Source organism: Hordeum vulgare, chromosome 7H (genome assembly GCF_904849725.1).
Source record: "Hordeum vulgare subsp. vulgare chromosome 7H, MorexV3_pseudomolecules_assembly, whole genome shotgun sequence".
In the NCBI taxonomy this organism is placed as follows: Eukaryota; Viridiplantae; Streptophyta; class Magnoliopsida; order Poales; family Poaceae; genus Hordeum; species Hordeum vulgare.
In genome coordinates, this window is record NC_058524.1 from 605,581,861 (window position 1) to 605,595,491 (window position 13,631).

Genomic DNA, 13,631 nt, shown 5'->3' on the forward strand with positions numbered 1-13,631 from the left:
TCAACCGGAGCTGAACCTGCGTCAACAAAGATGGATGGAGCGTATAGCAGATTTTGACTGTAGTATATCATATACCCCTGGCAAGGCTAATGTAATGGCTGATGCCTTAAGTCGCAAGTCATACTGCAACCACCTCCAGGTTCATCAGGTTCACGATCGTTTGCAAGAGGAATTCCGTAAGCTGAACCTCCACATTGTTCCTCAGGGTTACCTTGTTCCGCCTCCTGAAGAGTATCAAAAGATGAACCTTCGTGTTGTTAATCAGGGTTCCCTCAGTAACCTAGTGGTTGAACCAGATCTTGTGAGCTCCATAAAGAATATACAAGACTTTGACGATGATGTCGACAGGATTAAGAGCTATATTGCGAAGGGAAAACCCTCCTTTTTCACTGTTGATGAAGGTGGCGCCTTGTATTTCAAGGGTCGCCTATTCGTCCCAAATAAGAAGGAAAATCTCAGGATGACTGGGAAGGTGATGGAAGAAGCTCATGACACACCACTATCTATTCACCCGGGTAGTACCAAGATGTACCAAGACATCCGGCAAAGATTCTGGTGGCCCAATATGAAACAAGACATTGCACGCTATGTGGCAGAATGTGATATATGCCGGCGTATCAAAGCAGAACACCAAAAGCCTGCTGGAACTCTGCAACCTATCTCTATTCCCGAGTGGAAATGGGACCACGTTGAAATGGATTTCGTCACTGGTTTTCCCAGGTCTCAGAAAGGTAATGATGCTATTCTTGTCGTCATTGATCGACTGTCCAAAGTTGCACATTTCCTGGCCGTCAAAGAAACGATTAATGCTAGTCAGCTGGCAGATCTTTATATGTCAAGGGTTGTTTCACTTCACGGTATTCCGTTGGTAATCAGTTCGGACCGTGGCAGCTTGTTCACTTCAAAATTCTGGGAAAGTTTTCAGAAGGCTATGGGGACTCATCTGTCCTTCAGCACTGCATTTCATCCTCAATCCCAGGGACAAGTTGAACGAGTCAACCAAATTCTCGAGGACATGCTTCGAGCTTGTGTCATTTCTTTTGGTAAGAAATGGGAGGAATCTCTCCCGTATGCCGAGTTCTCTTACAACAATAGCTATCAAGCTAGTCTGAAGATGGCCCCTTTCGAAGTATTGTATGGGCGAAGGTGTCGAACTCCTCTGAATTGGTCAGAAACTGGGGAACGATCACTCTTCGGTCCGTATATTATTCAACATGCCGAAGATCAAGTCCGCATTATTCATGAGAATCTGAAGGCTGCTCAGTCTCGTCAGAAGAGTCAGTATGACCGTCATCATCAAGATATGGTCTATCAACCTGGCGAAAAGGCTTATCTTCGTGTCACACCAATGAGAGATGCACACCGTTTCGGAATCAAGGGCAAGTTAGCTCCTCGTTATATTGGTCCTTTCACTGTTCTCGAAAGGCGTGGAAGAGTGGCTTATCAATTGGAACTGCCGGCGAACCTTTCCCAGGTTCACGATGTCTTCCATGTTTCTCAGCTCCGTCGCTGCTTCAAGGACCCTATTCGAGCAGTGGATCACGATATGCTTGAGCTACAACAAGACCTCTCTTATAAAGAGCATCCGGTCCGCATTCTCGACCAAGATGAACGTAAGACTCGTCGCAAGGTCACCAAGTTCCTTAAGGTGCAGTGGTCAAATCACTCTGAAGATGAAGCCACTTGGGAACGCGAGGATCATCTTCGTGATGAATACCCCGGGCTCTTCCCCTCTACCTCTTAATTCTCGGGACGAGAATTCTTGTTAGTAGGGGAGAATTGTGACATCCTCGACTTTTGCTACAGTAGTAATTGTAATTAAGCTACAGTGATCAACCGCTAATGATGCCACGTCATCGAATTTCCATCTCAGACCCGCGTTGATTGGAGTTTTGTCCGGATTCAAAATTTGAAGACAAACGAAAAGTACTTTATAAATTCATGTTAAGTATCAAAAGAATATATATAAAAAGGAAAGTATTTAAAATAATAATGATAAAATAAAGTATAATAAAATAAAGTGTTAAAAAAATCAAATAGTAAAATAAATAATAAAAGAAAGAAAAGAAAACTGAAAGAAAGAAATGATAAAAAGGGAAAAAGAAAACAAATTTAAAAAAAAAAGAGCAACCCCACCCCCCTGACCGAGCTGGGCCAAAAAGGGCCCAACTGGCCAGGCCCCCGCGCCCCCTCCCTGGCTCAAACCCTAGCCACCCCCACGCCAACTCCCTCCCCCCCCTGAGCGCCGCCGCCAGCCACCCCCCCTCGTGGGGGGCCCAACCCCACGCGCCGTCAGCGCCCCCCACTCCCTCGTCTCGGCCCCCCCACCCCACCGACAACCCCCACGCCAGATCGCCCCCATCTCTCTCCCACAATCTCTCTCCCTCCCCTGCCGATCCACTCCTCCTCCTCCCTCCCAGATCCCTCCGCCTCCTCCCGCCGGCGGCCCCTGCCACCTCTCGCCCCCCCCCCCCCCCCCCCCCCCCCCGCCGGCGAGCAGCCCTTCACCGGCCACCACCCCTCGCGGCCCCCCTCCCCACGGCCTATCCTCCTCCCCCGGCGGCCTCTCCTCTCCCGGCCGGCGAGCCCCTTCCCTCTCCCGGCCGACGAGCCCCTCCTCCTTCCCGCCGGCGAGCCGCCCGCCCCTCGGCCTCCACCCTGCCGGCAGGGGGCCCCGGCTGGCTCGGCCTCCACCTCGGCCGGCCACCCCCCCGGCCCACCATCGGCCGGCCCCCCTTCACCAACTCCGGCAACCACCACCACCACGGTCACGGCGTCCTGGCCACCTCGGGCTCCTCCTTGCCGGAATCGCGCCGTCACCATCACCGTCACCCGCCTCGTCCGCCTCCACGCCGTCTCCTCCGCCCCGTCCCGCGAACTCCGGCTTCACCGGGCCGTCTCGTCACCGTCGGTGAGCCCCTCCTCGGGCTCCTCCCACCTTGTCGTTCTCCTCGACGTCCCGGTTCCGTTCCGGCAAACGGGGCCTTGATCCGTCGACGGTGGACTCCGGTAGGAAGATTTGAAGTTTGTGTTCTTCTAGGTGGAGTTAGAGAGAGTTGTTCTGTGTCTCTGTTAAGGAAGATTTGAAGTTTGTGTTCTTCTAGGTGGAGTTAGAGAGAGTTGTTCTCTGTCTCTGTTAACAGAGAGAGAGAGATGAGTATTGAGAAAAGTAAATAAAAACAAATGATGTATTAAATGCGTATGTATGTATGTATGTATGAGATGTCATGTATGTATTTGCGTATATGGATATTTAGAGGAATACGGTATTTGCACGGTTAGGTATCTAATAAAAAAGAAGAGTAAATGGCCTTGGGTCACTTACCGGTGGGGCCAATGCACCCGTTGTCTATGACAGGGAGGCCCCACGCGATGATTAAAAATAATAAATAGAAATAATGTTTTTTTATTAAATAAATAAATGAATAGATATATTAGTTAAATTAATTAATTAGAATAATTAGAGTATGACACGTGGGTCCATCATTAAATTAATCTGATTAATTAATAATTAATCTTAATAAAAACTTCTGCCTATGACGTTCGGGACCCGCTGGTTAGTTGACCAGTCAAATGTTGATGTCAGCATGACATCGCGACGATGTCATAATAGGATTTTACTAAATCTTTTAAATCTATTTTTAATTCTTAAATAATTAATAAAACTTTGAAAATTAATATTAAATAATCCGTAAGTCAGATCAAAATATTTTCAACATGAAAGTTGATCAGCAAAACGAGACGAAACCGGATACACGGTCCGTTCGTCTGTCACGCGTCCCTAGCATAGCAAACATGGAACTTTTCCATAGTTTCCAGTATAACCGGTAGTAGCCCGAGACCCGGAAAATATCGTCAGATATTCTTCCGACCCGTCTATGACGGATGTTGCTGCGTTAGCTCATGTCTAGCCTGCATCTTTTCATGTCATGCTTTGTGTTGCATCGGTGCTATTATTTATTGTTTCTTCCCCCTCTTCTTACCGGTAGACCCCGAGACTGACGCTGCTGCCGGGTACATCTACGACCCTGCCGATCAGTCCTTTGCCGCAGAGCAGCAAGGCAAGCAAACCCCCCTTGATCATTCCTATATCGCCTATGTCTTTCTTTCTACTGCTTGCATTAGTATTTTGCTACTGTTGTAGTTAGCTCCTATATCTGATGCATAGCCTGTTTTTGATGAACTGCTACTTTCAGTCCTGTACTTTTAATATGCTTAGTATAGGTGGAGCAGTCATCCCCTCTGACCCCGTAGTTCAGTAGCTCCGCTTGTTTTCAAATCTCGATCTCTGATCGACGAGCCAGACCCGACACAGCACATTCACCCCCCCCCTTGATTGTACGATGCTACAGAGATACTATCGGGTACCGAGGGTGACACCTCGCTAAGTACTCCTGATGATATCTTTGTAGTATAGCTAGTCGGCCGTGGTTATCGAGGGTGATTCCTCTTTCACCATTCCCGATGACACCTCTGTCGTGCAACCCCGCGAGTGTGGGACCCCCGAGGGTGATTCCTCTAAGCCCACCTTGACGGGTACATCGTTGGGATCCAACGAGGGTGATACCTCGGATTTCCCCCGATGTTACAACCACACAGTTACTCGACCATGTTACTGGGATCTTCGGTGTTTAGTTGTAAGACGGGTGGATTCCCGCGAGACTGTGTTGCTGACCTAATTAAAATGCTAATGGATTTGGGTATTTGATCTGGGTTGGTCGGAGATCTTTTCGCACTAACCGGCTACGCGGGAAGAATTATGGGTACTCGGCGTCGCGGTATCAACCGAAGCTTTTCAGATGCCAGCAGTGTAGCGGCGCCCGCCCGAGTGGTCCCGAGATGCATCGCGCTTGTGATTAAGGGATGCTAGGACTGACGTCGGCCGCCCACGCCACGTGCAGGAGCGTGAAGGGGAACTGGGCCCATGAACCCTTTGTGCTTAGGATTTAGACCGGCGGGCTGGCCTCTCTGGTTAGTCTTAGGTGGGGCTGCGACGTGTCGATATTCCGAGGCCGGGCAGGACCCAGAAAAGTATGTCCGGCCAGAGTGTTATCGAGCGTGACGGGACATGTGGTGCACCCCTGCAGGGACGAAAATTAACTATTCGGATAGCCGTGTCCACGGTTACAGGACGACTTGGAGTTGTGCCCCGATCTTATACAACTACAATTGTTACTTAACTGGAATTAGTTTGCTTCGGGATTGCTTCCTCGCAGGGAGTCGAGGGAGGATCTTTAGGCGTGACCTCACTTTAATATTGCTGCAACAATATGACTATTTATGTGTTACCCCTGTTCTACTCTCGTCTATTGCTGCAAGACCCTGAAGATGCTAGTCTTCGATAGGACTAGGCCTTCTCTCTCTATTCTCGCATTGCTGCAGTCAGTCCACATATAACCCCCTTCTTTGATACTGATGTATAATTAGAATAGTTCTGATGTAAGACTTGCGAGTACTTTGGATGAGTACTCACCGCTGCTTTGCTCCCTCCTTGTCCCCTTGATCCGTTTGCTGCGACCAGATGATGGAGCCCAGGAGATGGAGGTCCCCGCCGCCGACGACTGCTACCCCGATGGTGCCTACTACTACGTGGAGGCCGCTGATGATCAGTAGTAGTTAGGAGGTTCCCAGGCAGGAGGCCTCGCCTCGTTCGATCGTTGTATCTTTTGTGCTAGCCTTCTCTAAGGCACCCCATGTTGTTTTATGTCTATACTCAGATATTTGTTGCTTCCGCTGACTCGTGTGTTTATCGAGCTTTCGTATTCTAGCCCTCGAGGCCCCTGGCTTGTAATATGAAGCTGATGTTATTTTATTTGTGTCTAGAGTTGTGTTGTGATATCTCCCCGTGAGTCCTTGGGTTTGATCGTACGCATTTGTGTGTATGATTAGCGTACGATTAAGCCGAGGGCGTCACAATAATACAAATCATCGAGGGAAAGGGATGGTATTTCTCAACATGCATTCAATTGTTACCCTCCAAGAGCTCCGAATGCCGATGGTGATCACGACACATTTGTCGAGAAATTTCATGAAGATGTAATCGTTTAGCGACGACATCAAGCAAGGGAATGATGAAGCAAGAGGTTGTCGGAAACATAGATAAGACTGCTCGCTTAGAATTGAGATTGCCTTTCAAGACAACCAACATGAGGTGGAAAGCTCGATGCAAGCTTAACGCACAGTTGGAATTTTGTTCGAGGGATGAAGGTTATAGATCGCATGATCGAGCTCCAACGTGACGATGATGACGTGGCTTAACAGCTTGGAATGACAAGATCGAGTACAAACTCGTAAACAAGAAAGATTACTAAAAATTGTTGAATCGCAATGCGTATTCGATTCAGATATCGATGTACTCGCGTGTCCAACAACTCAAACACGAGGCAACTGGAATTAAGGAAAATATCACAAGAAGTTCGATAGCTCCGCGATATCCTCGAGCTACAAGGAATTATACCCGGAGGTAGATCAACTTTACGGTTTGGACCGGCGTGTCGATCTGAAGAAGACAAGTACTTTAACTCGTCCGAGAATGAAATCAAGGTACGACAACATGGTCGGAACCACGACTGCAAAGGACAAGATCATAGATCCAATATTTGAACTACAGAATGAATTGATTATTTATACGAGAAGTTTCTATGATAGGATCAACGTCGTTTCCATGGGCATGAACACAATGTTCAAGGTCGACTCCCACTTCATCAATGCATCACCTGCCATTTATTCCCCGCCTTTGATCAAGTTGTAGCTTTAAAAGAACATTTGGCAAAACACCAGAAGAGCAAGACTTGTGAAAACTCTTCAGGTTATATTGATTAAGGAAGGCACATGTCCAACCCATCGGGGCATCTTAGGAACATATACCACAAACTTCAAGAGTAACTAACACATGCTTGAAGGGCATGGCTGACAATTCGTATGGTACAACTTATCAAAGGGAGAAGACACAATTTACCAATGGCATCATGTGTCAGCGGAAGCAATCACAAGAATTTTCTAAAGCAAAGGATGCCATCGGATAATAACTCAAATGAGTCTGACAATCCACAAATGATCTGATGTGAGTAACGGTACTCAATTAGAGGGATATAGGATGCAATGCATCGTGTTAATAGAACATCTGAAAAATATCGATACTTAACTACCAAAGGAATTAAGATTTCTAGATTGGTGTATCATAATCAGATGCTCCGGTCAAATACAAGTAAGCTGAATGGATTTAGATGGACAACCACCACAGTTGATTTGTCGAGAACCAGCTCTGTCTGGAAGGACGTATGCGCCGGAAGATAATTCAAGAGTGTCTGCAGATGATTGTGTGCATTCATACAGAAGTAGAATCGATAAGATCAGAGGAAATTCACAAAGGAATTTAATGAATGCGGCTAGACATATGGATTTAACCCTAACACAAGCAGGTGAAAAAGGTCAAAAGCAATAGGTTACAGGGGATTCCGAAAGATCAATTAGTAATTCGAAGAACTCTCGAAACCCCAGACAACTAATGATGGACGAATCCCCGATAAGAAAATTCATTGCCTCTCGTAAAGTAAGAGTAATTGGAGAAGAAGGTATGAAGGACATTTGTATGTAGTCATCCATAGTGGTTGACGAAGGAAGGGAAATTGCAAGAGCGATGGGCACAAGTTCTAGAGAGAAAGCATCGGAGAATATCATCGGAGTCTCCTCACGAATTGAGTCATTATCAGGAGTGGGGACTCTTCGGACGGAAGTATTTACGAGAACCTAATGTTAGAGTTAGTAAAATCTTTGACCCGAAATAGAAGAGAGAGTAGAGCCCAGAGTATAGGAAAGGAGTAAAAGATACTAATACCACCCAATTGAGATGTGGGCCCGTAAGCCACAACATCAGTGTTAGTAAAGTTTTTCAAACACTAGACTCAACTTCGGCCAAGGAGTTGGAAAGGGGGCTACCTACAGGCAGTTGGCTCTGATACCAACTTGTGACGCCCTCGGCTTAATCGTACGCTAATCATACACGCAAATGCATACGATCAAACCCAAGGACTCACGGGGAGATATCACAACACAACTCTAGACACAAATAAAATAACATCAGCTTCATATTACAAGCCAGGGGCCTCGAGGGCTAGAATACGAAAGCTCGATAAGCACACGAGTCAGCGGAAGCAACAATATATGAGTACAGACATAAAACATGGGGTGCCTTAGAGAAGGCTAGCACAAAAGATACAACGATCGAACGAGGCGAGGCCTCCTGCCTGGGAACCTCCTAACTACTCCTGATCATTAGCGGCGTCCACGTAGTAGTAGGCACCGTCGGGGTAGCAGTCGTCGGCGGCGGGGACCTCCATCTCCTGGGCTCCATCATCTGGTCGCAGCAAACGGATCAAGGGGACAAGGGGGGAGCAAAGCAGCGGTGAGTACTCATCCAAAGTACTCGCAAGTCTTACATCAGAACTATTCTAATTATGCACCAGTATCAAAGAAGGGGGTTATATGTGGACTGACTGCAGCAATGCGAGAATAGAGAGAGAAGGCCTAGTCCTATCGAAGGCTAGCATCTTCAGGGTCTTGCAGCAATAGACGAGAGTAGAACAGGGGTAACACATTAATAGTCATATTGTTACAACAATATTAAAGTGAGGTCACGCCTAAAGATCCTCCCTCGACTCCCTGCGAGGAAGAAATTCCGAGGCAAACTAATTCCAGTTAAGTAACAATTGTAGTTGTATAAGATCGGGGCACAACTCCAAGTCGTCCTGTAACCGTGGACACGGCTATCCGAATAATTAATTTTCATCCCTGCAGGGGTGCACCACATGTCCCGTCACGTTCGATAACACTCTGGTCGGACATACTTTTCTGGGTCCTGCCCGGCCTCGGAATATCGACACGTCGCAGCCCCACCTAAGACTAATCAGAGAGGCCAGCCCGCCAGTCTAAATCCTAAGCACAAAGGGTTCATGGGCCCAGTTCCCCTTCACGCTCCTGCACGTGGCATGGGCGGCCGACGTCAGTCCTAGCATCCCTTAATCACAAGCGCGATGCATCTCGGGACCACTCGGGCGCGCGCCGCTACATTGCTGGCATCTGAAAAGCTTCGGCTGATACCTCGACGCCGAGTACCCATAATTCTTCCCGCTTAGCCGGTTAGTGCGAAAAGGTCTCCGACCAACCCAGATCAAATACCCAAATCCATGAGCATTTTAATTAGGCCAGCAACACAGTCTCACGGGAATCCACCCGGCTTACAACTAATCACCAATGATCCCAGTAACATGGTCGAGTAACTGTGTGGTCGTAACATCGAGGGGAATCCGAGGTATCACCCTCGTTGGATCCCGAACGATGTACCCGTCAAGGTGGAATTAGAGGAATCACCCTCGGGGGTCCCACACTCGCGGGGTTGCACGACAGAGGCGACATCGGGAATGGTGAAAGAGGAATCACCCTCGATAACCACGACCGACTAGCTATACTACAAAGATATCATCAGGAGTACTTAGTGAGGTGTCACCCTCGGTACCCGATAGTATCTCTGTTGCGTCGTACAACGAAGGGGGGTGAATGTGTTGTGTCGGGTCTGGCTCGTCGATCAGAGATCGAGAATTGAAAACAAGCGGGGCAACTGGACTACGGGGTCTGAGGGGATGACTGCTCCACCTATACTAAGCATATTAAAAGTACAAGACTGAAAGTAGCAGTTCATCAAAAATAGGCTATGCATCAGATATAGGAGCTAACTACAACAGTAGCAAAATACTAATGCAAGCAGTAGAAAGAAAGACATAGGCGATATAGGAATGATCAAGGGGGGGTTTGCTTGCCTTGCTGCTCTGCGGCAAAGGACTGATCGGCAGGGTCGTAGATGTACCCGGCAGCAGCGTCAGTCTCGGGGTCTACCGGTAAGAAGAGGGGGAAGAAACAATAAATAATAGCACCGATGCAACACAAAGCATGACATGGAAAGATGCAGGCTAGACATGAACTAACGCAGCAACATCCGTCATAGACGGGTCGGAAGAATACCTGACGATATTTTCCGGATCTCGGGCTACTACCGGTTACACTGGAAACGATGGAAAGTTCCATGTTTGCTATGCTAGGGACGCGTGACAGACGAACGGGCCGTGTATCCGGGTTCGTCTCGTTTTGCTGATCAACTTTCATGTTGAAAATATTTTGATCTGACTTACGGATTATTTTATATTAATTTTCAAAGTTTTATTAATTATTTAGGAATTAAAAACAGATTTAAAAGATTTAATAAAATCCTATTATGACATCATCGCGATGTCATCCTGACATCAACATTTGACCGGTCAACTGACCTGCGGGTCCCGAACGTCATAGGCACAAGTTTTTGTTAAGATTAAATATTTATTAATCAGATTAATTCAACGAGGGACCCACGTGTCATACTCTAATTATGTTAATTAATTATTTTAACTAATATATCTATTTAACTAATCCATTAACTCATTAATTAATTATTTTATTTATTTATTTATTTAATAAAAAAAAATTATTTTTATTATTTGTATTAAGTCTCGCGTGGGGCCTCCTTGTCATAGACAGCGGGTGCATTGGCCCCACCGGTAAGTGACCTAAGGTTATTTACACATCTTTTTTATTAGATACCTAACCGTGCAAATACCGTATTCCTCTAAATATCCATATACGCAAATACATACATCACATCTCATACATACATACATACATACGCATTTAATACATCATTTGTTCTTTTTATTTTTTTCTCTCAGCACTCTCATCTCTCTCTCTCTCTGTTAACACAGAGACAGAGAACAACTCTCTCTAACTCCACCTAGAAGAACACAAACTTCAAATCCTCCTACCGGAGTCTACCGTCGACGGATCGAGGCCCCGTTTGCCGGAACGGAACCGGGACGGGGAGGAGATCGACATGGTGGGAGGAGCCCGAGGAGGGGCTCACCGACGGTGACGAGACGGCCCGATGAAGCCGGAGTTCGCACGAAGGTGACGGTGGAGACGGCGTGGAGGCGGACGAGGCGGGTGACGGTGACGGCGACGGCGCGGTTCCGGCAAGGAGGAGCCCGAGGTGGCCGGGACGCCGTGGCCGTGGTGGTCGTGGTTGCCGGGGTTGGTGAAGGGGGGGGCAACCGAAGGTGGGCCGGGGGGTGGCCGGCCGAGGTGGAGGCCGAGGCAGCCGGGGCCCCCCTGCCGGCGGGGTGGAGGCCGAGGGGGGGCGGCTCGCCGGCGGGAAGGAGGGGAGCCGACAGGGAGAGAGGCCGCCGGTGGGAGGGAGGAGGCCGAGGGGCTTCGGCTCGCCGGCGGGGGGGGAGGAGCCGGCCAGGGAGGGGCGGATCTGAGGGGGAGGGGCGACGGGAGATGGGAGTGGCGGGCGTGGCGACGTGGGAGAGGAGAGAGTCACGGCAGGAGGCGCGGGGGGGCCTCTCGTGGGGGTGGGGGTGGGGCCCCCCACGAGGGGGAGGCTGGCGGCGGCGCTCAGGGGGGAGGGAGTAGCGAGGGGAGGGGCTGCTCGCCAAGGGGGGATTAGGGTTTGGCCGGTTGGGCCGATGGGTGGCCCAGCTGGGCCGGGGGAGTGGGGTTGTTTTTTTTTTTTTTACCTTTTCCCTTTTCTTTTTATTATTTCTTTCTTTCTAATTTCTTTTCACTAACTGATTTTTCTTTTTAAATACTTTCTTTTAATATACTTTCTTTTTCAGTTTATTATACATACTTCTAAATCTCTCTTTCATATACATATTCTTTTAATATTTGAAATGAACTTATAATGTACTTTTCGTTTGTCTTCAAATTTTGAATCCGGACAAAACTCGAATCAACGCGGGTCTGAGATGGGAATTCGATGACCTGGCATCATTAGCGGGTGATCACTGTAGCTTAATCACAATAATTACTGTAGCAAAAGTCGAGGATGTCACACATGGGCTTCCCCGGGGTGGGTTGCCCCCCCCCCTCCCGGTGAACTCCCGGAACCCATTCGTCATTCCCGGTACATTCCCTGTAACTCCGAAAACCTTCCGGTAATCAAATGAGGTCATCCTATATATCAATCTTCGTTTCCGGACCATTGCGGAAACCCTCGTGACGTCCGTGATCTCATCCGGGACTCCGAACAACATTCGGTAACCAACCATATAACTCAAATACGCATAAAACAACGTCGAACCTTAAGTGTGCAGACCCTGCGGGTTCGAGAACTATGTAGACATGACCCGAGAGACTCTTCGGCCAATATCCAACAGCGGAACCTGGATGCCCATATTGGATCCTACATATTCTACGAAGATCTTATCGTTTGAACCTCAGTGCCAAGGATTCATATAATCCCGTATGTCATTCCCTTTGTTCTTCGGTATGTTACTTGCCCGAGATTCGATCGTCAGTATCCGCATACCTATTTCAATCTCGTTTACCGGCAAGTCTCTTTACTCGTTCCGTAATACAATATCCCGTAACTTACACTAAGTCACATTGCTTGCAAGGCTTGTGTGTGATGTTGTATTACCGAGTGGGCCCTGAGATACCTCTCCGTCACACGGAGTGACAAATCCCAGTCTCGATCCATACTAACTTAACGAACACCCTTGGAGACCTGTAGAGCATCTTTATAGTCACCCAGTTACGTTGCGACGTTTGATACACACAAAGTATTCCTCCGGTGTTAGTAAGTTATATGGTCTCATGGTCATAGGAATAAATACTTGACACGCAGACAACAGTAGCAATAAAATGACACGATCAACATGCTACGTCTATTAGTTTGGGTCTAGTCCATCACGTGATTCTCCTAATGACGTGATCCAGTTATCAAGCAACAACACCTTGTTCATAATCAGAAGACACTGACTATCGTTGATCAACTGGCTAGCCAACTAGAGGCTTGCTAGGGACAGTGTTTTGTCTATGTATCCACACATGTAAATGAGTCTTCATTCAATATAATTATAGCATGGATAATAAACGATTATCTTGATACAGGAATTATAATAATAACTATATTTATTATTGCCTCTAGGGCATAATTCCAACAGTCTTGGGATCAAGAATTTGGAGGTCAGAAACAAATGTCTACTTAGCAAATGGTTTTACAGACTGTCGGTAGAGTGTAAAGGCATGTTTGTACAAATTCTGAGAAATAAGTATTTACGTGCTAAAACCTTGGCTCAAGTCACTTTGAAACCCAATGATTCACCCTTTTGAAAAGGTCTAATGAGAACGAAGGCGGCGTTCTTTCATAGGTTTAAGATTATCATTGGGAATGGGGAGTCTACGAGGTTTTCACAGGATACATGGCTGGGTGAGACGTCGCTAGCCACACAATATCCTGCTCTATATAATATGTGCAGCGTAAGGAGGCTTATATTGCTACTGTTTTATAGTCTGTTCCTCCGAACATTCAGTTTTGAAGGATTTTGAGGGGAGATCGTTGGATAGCTTGGATTGATCTAGTCAGGAGGCTGATGGAGGTCAACTTATGGACGAGGCTGATAGACTACATTGGAAGCTATCTAACAATGGCATCGATTCATATTTGGAAGATCAAAGTTTCTTTAAGAATCAAAATTTCATATGGTTCGTTCACAAAGAAGTGATTCTCACTAAGGATAATTTGGCAAAGCGTAATTGGGCCA